Source organism: Pinus tabuliformis, chromosome 9, assembly GCF_031772625.1.
Source record: "Pinus tabuliformis cultivar Carrire ecotype Pingquan chromosome 9, CPIR1, whole genome shotgun sequence".
Classification (NCBI taxonomy): domain Eukaryota; kingdom Viridiplantae; phylum Streptophyta; class Pinopsida; order Pinales; family Pinaceae; genus Pinus; species Pinus tabuliformis.
Genome location: NC_142307.1, coordinates 1,280,658,161 through 1,280,670,930, shown reverse-complemented (window position 1 = coordinate 1,280,670,930; position 12,770 = coordinate 1,280,658,161).

Genomic DNA, 12,770 nt, shown 5'->3' with positions numbered 1-12,770 from the left:
AGCAACAAAATATAATCAGGACAAACAAATATTCTTATAATACTTTCTAACCTCTTAAGAATGAAATTGAATGTTCTACTTGCAATAAATTTGGTCATGAAGAAACTAAATACAGAAGCAGGATGAAGTCATCTTATCAACATGAACAAAATACAATAACACCCAAGGTATGGAAAAAGAAAATTACTCCTTCTCAAAATTGTGGTCTAATATTGTATGCAGGAGATCAAGAGAATCTATGGTACATTGACAATAGGTGTTTGAAGCATACGGCAAGTGACAGAGATAAGTTTGTTTTTTTTAATGAAATTAAGAAAGAAAAGAATGTGACTTTCGGTAATAACTCACTTGCTACTATTAAAGGAAAAGGGTAAGTGTTTTTAAAAGAAAAGGTCAATTCTGAGAATGTATTATTTGTTGATGGGATAAAACATAACTTGTTAAGTGTTAGTCAAATGTGCAATCAAGGGCATGATGTTATTTTCAGATCAAAGAATTGTGTGGAAAGAAATTTGGATACAGGTAAGACCATAGTCAAAGGAACTAGAACCCCAAGCAATATATATATCCTAAAAGGCAACAAAGAGCATTGTTTTTTGAGCAAATATAAAGAAAGATGGCTTTGGCACAAAAATGTTAGGTCACCTCATCTTTTCTCAATTATACAAATCAAGCAGGATGGGAGAAGTTCACGACTTTCCCAACATTTCTCCACCTGAAAATAGCATTTGCAAATCATGTCAATTTGGTAAGCAATCTATAGTTCAGTTTGAAGCTAAAGAAGGTACTTCAAGTAAACCCCTTGAACTTGTTCACACTGACTTATGTGGAGATATGACAAAGAAGTCTACTCGTGGTGAAAAATACATCGTGTTATTGATTGATGACTTTACAAGAATGTGTTGGGTTGGTTTACTAAAGTATAAAGATGAGGCTTTTAAATTTTTTTAAATATTCAAGGCTTGAGTAGAAAATGAATTGGATATAAAAATTAAATGTCTTAGATCTTATAGAGGAGGAGAGTTTATATCAGATGAATTTTTCAATTTCTATGAATAGCATGGCATCAAAAGACAATTTTCCATAGCTAAAACTCCTCAACAACATCAAGTGGTAGAAAGAATGAACAAAACAATTCAACAAATGGCACGTGCCATGCTTGATGAGTCGGGACCATCTCACACCTTCTGGGAAGAAGCAATACATAGAGTCATGGATATACTTAACAAAGCCCATGTTTAAGTAAACAATGATAAAAATCCATATGAACTCTGGTATGGTAAGCCTGCAACTGTCAAACACTTTAGAATCTTTGGAAGGCCTCAGGCTCCACGATTGCTCGACCTCATAAATTGTGGTTATTTTCAACTCCATGTGATAGCTTTCCTTTGCTACCATGGGCTTGTTTCCCAATGACTACACCTCCACTAATTGTGTGACGACCTCAACTAGATATCCTCTACATGCGGGCCTCTATTAGATCTCCTTTGCACGTGGTTCAAACTCACCTCCGCTACGTGCCTTCAACACTGCACTAAAATCTAGACCAACGGTCGAATGAAACTCATATTTGTTGCATGGCTTTGGCACTATGCTACACTCTAGAACGATGATGGGCTCAAACTCACCTCCACTGCATGGTTTTAACACTACACTATACTCTATAATAATAGTCAACTCAAATTACAATGGACTCTCCCTTTTTTCAAAATCGACTCAGTTAATGGTTGATTGAATTCCCTCTGTGTAACCGAAAATCCTTTTTTTTTGCCTCCAATCCATTCCTCTTGCTACCCTTTGATCAAATTATTGTGTTGTGGGTTGAAACACTCCACATGTCAACCAAACTACACTCGAGCATAATCAACCTCTATGGCTAGGGTTTAGGCGACTATGGCCATGATTGAAAGTGATCAAAACCATGTGTTATATATGCTTTGTCCTTATGTGTGCACATTCTACATGACCTCTACAAAAATTGATGGGTCACAACTCCTTTGATTGATCTTTGTCAAAACTTGGTCCCAATGTGAACTCAATGCTATAATACCACTTGTTGATTTTTAGAGTTTGTATAAACATTTACAAAAAATAAATAATGACATAAAATACATGAAATATTACGTGGTAACACCCTAACAGTTTATCAAAGAAACCTCCGTGGGGCAAGGTAAGGTATTTATTAATTAAGAGGAATTTACAATTAGGCTTACATCCCCTTCAACTCTCGGGCTTTAGTAATAAAATGAAGTAGGCACTGTTACAAAACAATCATCAATTTTGTAAACCAACAATGTTAGTCTAACGACCAAATATTTACCTCAATAAATTTTGGTTTTTACATTTCATTTTAATTATTTTGTTGTCATATTTTAACACAATGATGTTGAATGGACCCATAATCCTATGGGAGTATTGTTATCACTCCAGGAAACTCTCCTAGGTTGTAGATTGGAGATGCTTGGTAACATGTAATCTTCAATATTGTTCTCTGAACTATTGGAATAAATGATGGTTTGGATCAAGTTAGATAACCATTTCAGCTCTATTCTCACTCAAGAAATGCATGAAAATCCTAAAAAACACAGGGCTTTAGACCACAAATGCTCAATAGTTTGTAGATTTAATGAATAGATGGAGAATACTGACAGTACCAGTAGATTGCATATATGAACATATATGAATGGCTAGCTACATGCAGCAAATGAACTTACTGACTATACTAGCAGATGCATATATAATAACACCTATAAATGGCCAGCTACAGGTAGCAAAGAAGCTTGCAATTCTAATATATCAAAGCAGAGATAAGACGACAGTTATCTGGCCTTAAACAAAAATAAAACCTAAACAAATTGTTCAAGTGCAAGCATAGAACAGAAAAGAAATGGACATTGAACATATAACAACAAAAGAATATTGTATTACTAAAGAATGCAGATGAGAAGCTTGAATAAACAGAGGAGGAATAATCTCCAAAAGTTGAACCCGTATTACATCTTACTAACAGCTATTTATAGCCTGTTTACAATGCTCCTGAGCTCTAAGAGGCTCGGAGTCTTAATCTGTCTGATCTGTCCCTTAATTGTTTGATTCCCTCTATGGGCAAGCATGGCTCGGAGGTTTTCCTCTTCTAACAGAGGAATAACCACATTCAGATATTTTGGGTAGTTGCTGCGCTGTCTGGGAGTTTTTCTATGCCAGAGATGCTCCATAACATTTGTTGTTGTGGCTATTGCGCTGTCTGTGTTGTTGATGCTCCCTGATCTTGTTTGATTCAGGTTGCAGCGTGTTGTGGCCCTTCCAATGATTTAACAATGCATGCTTCTGTTATAGTAGAACAGCGCTGCCCCTGTGGTGGACCTTTGTTGAAAACAATGTATATTTCTGTTTTAAATAGAAAACACAGCCATCACTGCTAAATCTCGCCTTCTCTATCCTTTCGGACTTCAACAATCCTGAAAAATGATTAATTCCTTTATCGGGTCCACCCTGGGGGTTACTGTCGCATATCGCAGCCAACCAGTTCCCTCGCTTCCCTTTGTATTTGGCAATTCGTGAAAAATGCTGGAAAACATGAAAGATTGCCTTCAGCGGACTTCAAAATATATATATTTCACTTCCCAGACCCTTTCAGGTCTGGGCTTCATCGCTATCGGTGCTGGCCAAGGTTCCTTTGTATTTCGTTGAAACAACGAAAGTACATTAAAAATGCATTGAAAACGGCCTTGGGCAGATTTGAAAAATTATGTAATATCATTGTGAATCCCATCGAGTTTGGATTTAATCGCTATCGCAAGTCGCATCCATATGTGTGTAAAATCTGCACCACCTTGGTTTCCGCCGATAGAGATTCGGCGATGTAACGTGGGCCGTCGATCTGCCCGTGCGATCGACAGTCCACGTTTAATCGTCGATCACAGTCGCAACTTCCCCCTAGTCTGTGCTGATAACGCCAACTCACCTCTGCCGATTGCGACCCGCCGATCCGATCATCCGCAATCGCAAATCGGTGATGTCCAACGCTAATTTCCACTGCCTGCGACCGCCGATTTGTGATTTAGCTGCTTAGATCTGGGTCGTTGATTGGCCAGATCTAACGACAGTTGTGCATTCTTGGGTCTTAAGCCTGCAACAATGGTTTTTCATGGTTTTTGAAGTGTTTTAGCCTCCCGATAGTGCATTTTTTCCCTTCCAAGGGCTCTCGGCATGTGATGGTTTTTCTCCTTGGATGATCTTAGTGAAGATTTTAAGAGCAAATTTGGATCCTTTGGCATGATCATGTTGGCTTATGGAGAATTTAAAGAGCATACTTGTATCCATTTTTGGACCGTTTGCCCACAAGGCTAACACTGGCTCCTTCTAGGGATGAAAGCCTCCCTGTGAGGTTTCAAGAACTACAGAACAATGCCTTTCCTATAAAAATAAGATCAAGTCTTCCTCCTAGTGTTGCATTAGGCATGGAGTCTATTTAGCATGAAATAAAACTTGAAAACAACATATTTACAATATTAAGGCTTGAGAGCCTTAACTAAAATAAAGTTCAAAGAACAGCCCATTGAATTGGCCATCAAAAACATATCCTCCTTCCTTTAAAGCATTCCTTTTAAGAAAATAGCCATTAAACTGAAACTTGACCCTTTTTACCTTTCTATGAAAGGTTTCTTTGTCTTGGTCAATGTGCATATCAACAAATTTATCAAAGACTTGCAAAAGCCTATTGATTTGATCCTTTACTTCAAAAACTTTCCAGCATTCGGTATTATTAGGCAGAGATGGTCTATATTTCACCTCATCTTTGTATGCTTTCAGCCTTGGATGTTTTTCTTGGAAGGTTTTGTATACTTGCTGAATGATAAGGTCTGCTCCATACTCTTTTGTGTCATTTGTGACCTGAAAAGTTAATATGAAGGATGAATCAATGCATTCTTGTGTGGGGGACACAAGGACTTCACCTGTTCCTGTAGCTTCCTTAGAGCAAGCCCTATTAAAGAACATGTCCCAAATCTGTGAGCCTTCTTCCTCTGTGATCTGGCAAATTGGTCTTTTAAGTTGCCTAGAGGCCAACTGATAAGGCTTGGTAATGTCAAGACCGAGCTTATCCATGACAACCTTGGGCATTGGATTATGGTTGGCTCCAGCGTCCGGAAGACAATTATGAAGGATTTCATCATGAATAGACAGAGAAACATAGAATGATGGGGAGCTGTCTTCACAATTTTCAATGATTGGGTTGAGAATAATAACTAGTTGGTCATCTTGCAAATTTACATAGTCAGTGGAGGCTTGGATTGCTTTAGGCTCAAGATCCTCAAGGATGGATGCTTTGAAGGACTCATTCTTCACTGGGTCAATCAGGGGCATAGGTATTCTTGGCTTCTGGATTTCTAATTGAAAACCGAAAGAAGAAGGGCACTTGTCAAGGCCTCTTGCCTCTATGGCTGGAGCTTTGAGGATGATAGGATCAACTGCTGGTTGCTTCTGCTTATTGGCTTGTTGTTATGTAGGGACAACAGCTTTATGAACAGGAGTTTCTTTGACATTGTTCATCATAGACCTCAGATTATATTGGTGTTGATCTACAGTTTGTAGAGAAACTTCACCATCCCATTCTTGGCTGATCTAGTCATTGAATAATGACTTCTCATAGGCAACTTTGGTTAAAAAGGTGGCGTTGCCTTTGTCTTCCATACAATGGATCTCATCATCCTCTTCAAAGTGCTCTTCCTCCATGACTACATTTTGAAGAGGGGTCTTCACCCTTTGGTCTTCATTGGCATCTTTGTTTCTTTGCAAAATCTGCAATTGCTCATTTGCTCTTCTATATGGATTTGGATTTGGAGGAGCAAAGGTATTAGGAATCCTTCCTTTCCCAGAATGCTGCTCAACCCTTAATTTGGAAACTTCAGAGGCTATTGACTCTATCATCTTGGCCATTTTATCAATCTTGGGATCTGAAGATGATGAAGGCTCGCCCCTTTGTCTTCTTCTATCAATATTAACTTTGAGCTTTTCTACAGCCATGATGTTTGATTCTACTTCCAGAGCCGCAACTTGCATATCAGCCAAAGAAGCACATCGCCTCTCCCTCAGCAGTAAACAGAAGTCAAAATCAAAGGCATTGGCATAAATGAGTCTAGCAGGGGTAGCGGTGGGTTTTACTTCAGCTGGTATCTTGTTATACGTGCGGTTAAATTTCTTATTGAAATCAGACAACAGCTCACCATTTTCCCTCTGTAAGTTCCCAAACTCAGTGTGGTAGTAAAGGAGATCCTTCTTATCCCCCCAATGCTTTAGGAATGCATCATCTAAGGCCTCAATATCTGCTATAGATGCTGGGGTCAGTTCCCTAAACCATTTTCTAGCCTCTCCATCTAGGCTTTGGACAAAGACTCTCATCCATACATCATCTTCACTAATGTCCAAATTATCAAAATAGCTATAGAATGACTCAAGATGTTCTTCAGCTGAAACACCTTCAGTTCTAGTGAACTTAGGCATATACTTCTGATACTCTCCAATAGGCATAGCATTCAAAGGAGTGGGCAATATTAGAGGTCCATAGCTAGCAACTATGATTCTCTCCATTTTGGTAGGTGCTTGTGGACCTGCCATGGCTGTGGTGGGTACAAGATTACTGGCAGTCTAAATGATAGAGGGCTAAGGAGTGACTGACATGACTAAAGGAGTATGATGGATAGGAGGTGAGGTTTCCTTTGGGCTTAAAGAAAAAGGAGAACATAAAGAACAAGGAGCTTTATGAATCTCTGAGAGTTTTTCTTCACTGCTAGTATTAGATGCTATACTCTCAACATGTATTTGTTATATTACAAGCCTTTCTTGAAGAGATATAGAAGATTGTTTAGGTTTACCTGAACCTGATGGTCCTTTCTACAGTACCTTTCTCTCTTTGATGATTTTTTCAGGGTCAGGCACTAGGTCAGCTTGTAGCTTCTGAGGATTTCTCCGAGTATGCCTCACAAACTGAGCCAGAACTATGAAGTGGAGTTGCCAAGAGGTCCGACCTCCAGTAGAGTTGCTAGATAGATGATTGCAACCAGAAATGTGCCCAGACTTTGTCTATCATCAAAGTTGGATCTATGTCATTTCCCAGGGAAGCTGAGCTTTAGTTTCCTTTCCCCGGCAACAACGCCAATTATATTATCACTCCAGGAAACTCTCCTAGGTTGTAGATTGGAGATGCTTGGTAACATGTAATCTTCAATATTGTTCTCTGAACTATTGGAATAAATGATGGTTTGGATCAAGTTAGATAACCATTTCAACTCTATTCTCACTCAAGACATGCATGAACATCCTAAAAAACACAAGGCTTTAGACCACAAATGCTCAATAGTTTGTAGATTTAATGGATAGATGGAGAATACTGACAGTACCAGCAGATTGCATATATGAACATATATGAATGGCTAGCTACAGGCAGCAAATGAACTTACTGACTATACTAGCAGATGCATATATAATAACACCTATAAATGGCCAGCTACAGGTAGCAAAGAAGCTTGCAATTCTAATATATCAAAGTAGAGATAAGACGACAGTTATCTGACCTTAAACAAAAATAAAACCTAAACAAATTTTTCAAGTGCAAGCATAGAACAGAAGAGAAATGGACATTGAACATATAACAACAAAAGAATCATGTATTACTAAAGAATGCAGATGAGAAGCTTGAATAAACAGAGGAGGAATAATCTCCAAAAGTTGAACCCGTATTACATCTTACTAACAGCTATTTATAGCCTGTTTACAATGCTCCTGAGCTCTAAGAGGCTCAGAGTCTTAATTTGTTTGATCTGTCCCTTAACTGTTTGATTCCATCTATGGGCAAGCATGGCTCGGAGGTTTTCCTCTTCTAACAGAGGAATAACCGCATTCAGATATTTTGGGTAGTTGCTGCGCTGTCTGGGAGTTTTTCTATGCCAGAGATGCTCCATAACGTTTGTTGGTGTGGTTGTTACGTTGTCTGTGCTATTGATGCTTCCTGATCTTGTTTGATTTGGGTTGCAGCGTGTTGTGGCCCTTCCAATGATTTAACAATGCATTCTTGTGTTATAGTAGAATAGCGTTGCCCCTGTGGTGGACCTTTGTTGAAAACAATGTATATTTCTGTTTTAAATAAAAAACACAGCCATCACTGCTAAATCCCACCTTCTCTGTCCTTTCAGACTTCAACAGTCCTGAAAAATGATTAATTCCTTTATCGGGTCCGCCCTGGGGGTTGCTATTGCATATCCCAGCCGGCCGGTTCCCTCGCCTCCATTTGTATTTGGCAATTCGTGAAAAACACTGGAAAACATGAAAGATTGCCTTCAGCGGACTTCAAAATATATATATTTCACTTCCCAGACCCTTTCGGGTCCGGGCTTCATCGCTACAGCGCTAGCCGAGGTTCCTTTGTATTTCGTTGAAACAACATTAAAAATGCATTGAAAACGGCCTTGGGAAAATTTGAAAAATTATGTAATATCATTACGAATCCCATTGGGTACGAGTTTAATCACTATCGCAAGTCGCATCCATATGTGTGTAAAATCTGTGCCACCTTGCTTTCTGTCGATAGCAATCCGGCGATGTAACGTGGGTCGTCGATCCGCGCGCGTGATCGACGATCCACGTTTAATCGTCGATCACAGTCGCAACTTCCCCCTGGTCTGTGCCAATAACACTGACTCGCCTCCGCCGATTGCGACCCGCCGATCTGATCATCCGCGATCGCTGTTCAGCGGTGTCCAACGTCGATTTCCACTGCCTGGACTGCCGATTTGCGATTTAACCGCTGAGATCTGGGTCGCTGATCGGCTAGATCTAACGACAGTTGTGCATTCTTAGGTCTTAAGCCTGCAACAATGGGTTTTCATGGTTTTTGAAGTGTTTTAGCCTCCCGATAGTGCATTTTTGTCCTTCCAATGGCTCTCGACATGTGATGGATTTGCTCCTTGGATGATCTTAGTGAAAATTTTGAAGATTTTAAGAGCAAATTTGGATCCTTTGGCATGATTATGTTGGATTATGGAGACTTTAAAGGGCATACTTGGATCCATTTTTGGACCGTTTGCCCACAAGGCTAACAAGTACTATTCTCTAATTATTATTGTAACGACAATCTTCAAATTCCTTTTGGATGCAAAGATGTAGGAATTATGTTGGTTGAATGCAGATGATATGGTTTGTAGGGTTTTAGAGACATAGGAATGTTAGTTGATATATATATTTGATATGCTTGTGAAGTCTAGTAGTAGTGCTAGGCCCAAAATCTCAAGGTACAAATTCAAGTGGCTCAACCCTGCCCTTCATTGTATGACATGATTACCCAAGTACTAGAGAGTAATCTGCTTAAGTGTTTTTCTTGGTGTACTGTAGGAACAAGATGATTGATCTATTCATTTAGGGTTCATCTAAGGCATATATAGGGAACTTTCAATATACTCGAAGGTAATGGAAGTGAAATTCCATATGTAGATGGTGTTTGATGTGATACTACTTATGGGGGTGTTAAGAAGGCTTTCCATAATATGATCCCACTTTTTTTCTTACATGTATTCTTCCCCAACTATAGTTTTATCCACTAAATGACAAGTCACTGTGCTTTTTAAAGATTATGGAACATGTCTCTAGCCAAAAAGATATATATTAAAATTTAAAGGCATGTTGGCTTAAGAAAGAGTTTTGCTACCACTTGTAGTGTTCCTAGACCATTGAAAATTCAAACATAACATGATATATAGATACTATATTTGTAGATTAATTAGAAACAAGTGATAATGGGATAAAATCTATAAGGTATCTTTGTAAATTGATAATGTGAATAAGAACATATTGTTCACATAGCTCTTAAGGTGGGGCGACATTTCACTAAGAAAAGCTCCAAATACACAACAAAGACAAACATTTAAAAGTCTCATATCTCTTTAAATAAAACTTCCATAACAAAAATCCTAACTACTTGTGGTCCCCTCATTAATGGGTACCAACTATAGAGTGGGCCTTATAACGTGGATCCTTTTACATAAAATAACTATTCATTATTATCTAATGGGCCTTTTTCAACTAGGAAGGTTGCATACAATAATTAACTAACTCCTTGATCCGAATTGGATAATTATATTATTTCCCATCCATCTCGATGCATTTGGAGTGGAAAAAGTGAAGGAATCAACTCACGGGACCGTTTTTACCGGTGGGACCTAGCTTGGCGAAACGGGGTCTGAAACCTTTCGAGAGCGTTTTGAGGCATCAAACAACGTTTTTGGGGTAAAAGTTTGTTGCTTTTGGGTAGCACCTTTTCATGCTATTGTACACATAGATACCTTTCCAATGACACAAGAAGCGTGTCAATCGAAGTCTGTATGCAAAAGCTACGCCACTCAGAAGTTGACCCTCCTGTTTTCACACCTATAGTTTGGGAGGATGCTGCGTCAACCCCCATTATCCATGGAAATGGGGCTAGCCATGTGTTTGTGATGTAAAAGACTCTAGAAGAGTCTATTTTGTAACTCTAGTTAAGAGTTTATGTAGTCAAAATTAACCACTAGTAGCGGGCTATGTTATAACCGATCCACTAGGAGGAAGAGGCAGTGCATTCTTTCGAGAGAATTTTGTTCCATAGTCAAGAAAAGATAGCTAGGAGAGATAGGAGGTAGAGAACACATAGAGGATCTATGCACTATAGCAACCCATGGGCCACATGCATTACTTCTTTGTACCTGCAACCATATTTCCAAACAGAGAAAGAGAGCGAAGCGACCTCACCTTCCAACGGGGTTTTCTCCCGAAAGGATTTCCCTCAGAGCATATCTTGTGTTTTATGTGTGTGTGAGCTTATTTTGTCGTTCTACTTTTCTGTATAATTTCCATTCACATACATGCACTAATTATAGTAAAATATATAGATCTAGAAATTAATTAAAACTACAATAGTGTAAAATTTGAATATTTGAATATATTATTATCAGATATGTTGTGACAAACTGTTCAATGGGATATACATGAAAATTTATAGATCATTTGGTATCAGAACAAGTTTCTTGGGTATTTGTGGAGATTGCAGGGATCTAGATCGGAGGGGCTGAAAATCGTAAAACCCTAATCATGGGAGACAAATTTGTAAACAAACCTTGTGATCCTGCAGAGGTGAGGTTCTCGCAGCTCGAACAACAAGTCGCGGATATAAATTGTAATGTGAGCCTCCTCATGGAGGCCCTAAGCAATAATATGGGGATATTTGGAGAATATGGGGGTTCGAATTCACAAGACAAATCATAAGGGGGATCAGGAGATCGGGAAGACACAGAGAACTAGTGGAAGAATGAACCTAGAAAACATCAACCCAGTTTGAGTGCAGAGAATCAATCCCTATTCAAAATGGAAGCAAAATTCGATCTCAAGTCATAACGTGGTGAGATCGACACTCTGAATTTGAACCATTGGTTGCAACAACTAGAAGTTTATTTCAACGTCCATCAGATAGAGGAAGGGCTAAAGATCTCATTCGCGTAGTTGAAATTAGAGGGTCATGCACTGAATTGGTGGGAGAGCCACACGGAAACCCTGAGGTTGGAGGGAGAACCTACAGTGACTAAGTGGGAGGATTTCAAAACCCTCATTAAGTCATAGTTTTATCCCATTGGGTACGTGGAGGACTAGTGGATATGGTGGCATGACTTCAAGCACAAACGGGCCAATGCATGCAGGAGTACACCATAGAATTCAAAAAGATGGCTATAATGTTGGGAATCTCTCCAAAGAACTCAGATGTACTCCTCGAGTATTTGGGGGGTCTACACTGCCATCTGCGTGAGAAAGTGATGTTGTTCAAGCCCAAATCGGTGGACGAGGCTTATGTATAGGCATAATACCTTGAGAACATAGGCCTGAAAAGAGTGCAATCAAGTAGATCGAAGCAGACGGAACAACAAGAAGCTTCTAAGGAGGGGAAGAAGAAGAAAAAAGGGGGGAAAGATAAAAAGACGACAAACACAACACACCAATGCAAAGATCCTAACAATCACTGCAACATTGACGGCCATACAAAGGAGACGTGTTGGAAGTTGCATCTAGAGCTAAATCCAAAGAACAAGAAGAAATATAATAATAAGAAGAATCTCATAGCCACTGATTCGAGCAACCAAGCTGAAAGCAACTTTGACGTGGATGAGAAGATTGTTTGTACATCAGTGCAGAAGGAGGTGAATCTGAGTAGGCTTAAGTAACATGAAGAGAAAGAAATGACCAAACCCTTCCATATAAAGATACAGGTCAAGAAGACAAAGGTTGATGCTTTGTTTGACTCAGGATCGCAAGTGAATCTCATTGCAACAAAGCTGGTCAAGAAGTTGGGACCGGAAGTTTGTGATCATCCAAACCCATATCCACTGGGATGGGTAAATAAGGATTAAGAGCTGAAGGCAACAAAACATTGCAAAATTAGATTTGCTATCAATGCTGATTTTATTGATGAAGTAGATCTAGATGTGGTTCCCCTTGACGTATGTGGAGTTGTGTTTGGGAGTCCATACATGTACATGCGTGATGCAATATTCATGAGAGATAACTAGCAGTAGCTCATAAAGGATGGAAAATCATTCATCGTCAATGCGCACAAAGGCAAGTCGAAACTTTCACTAGTAAGTGCCAACCAAGCCAAGAAATTGATCAATTCAAGCAAGAAGTATGTTTTATTGTTTTTAAGAGAAAGTATGTTTGAAGAGGAGTCAATAAGAGGCAAGGCATCCCTAGAGGGGTATACT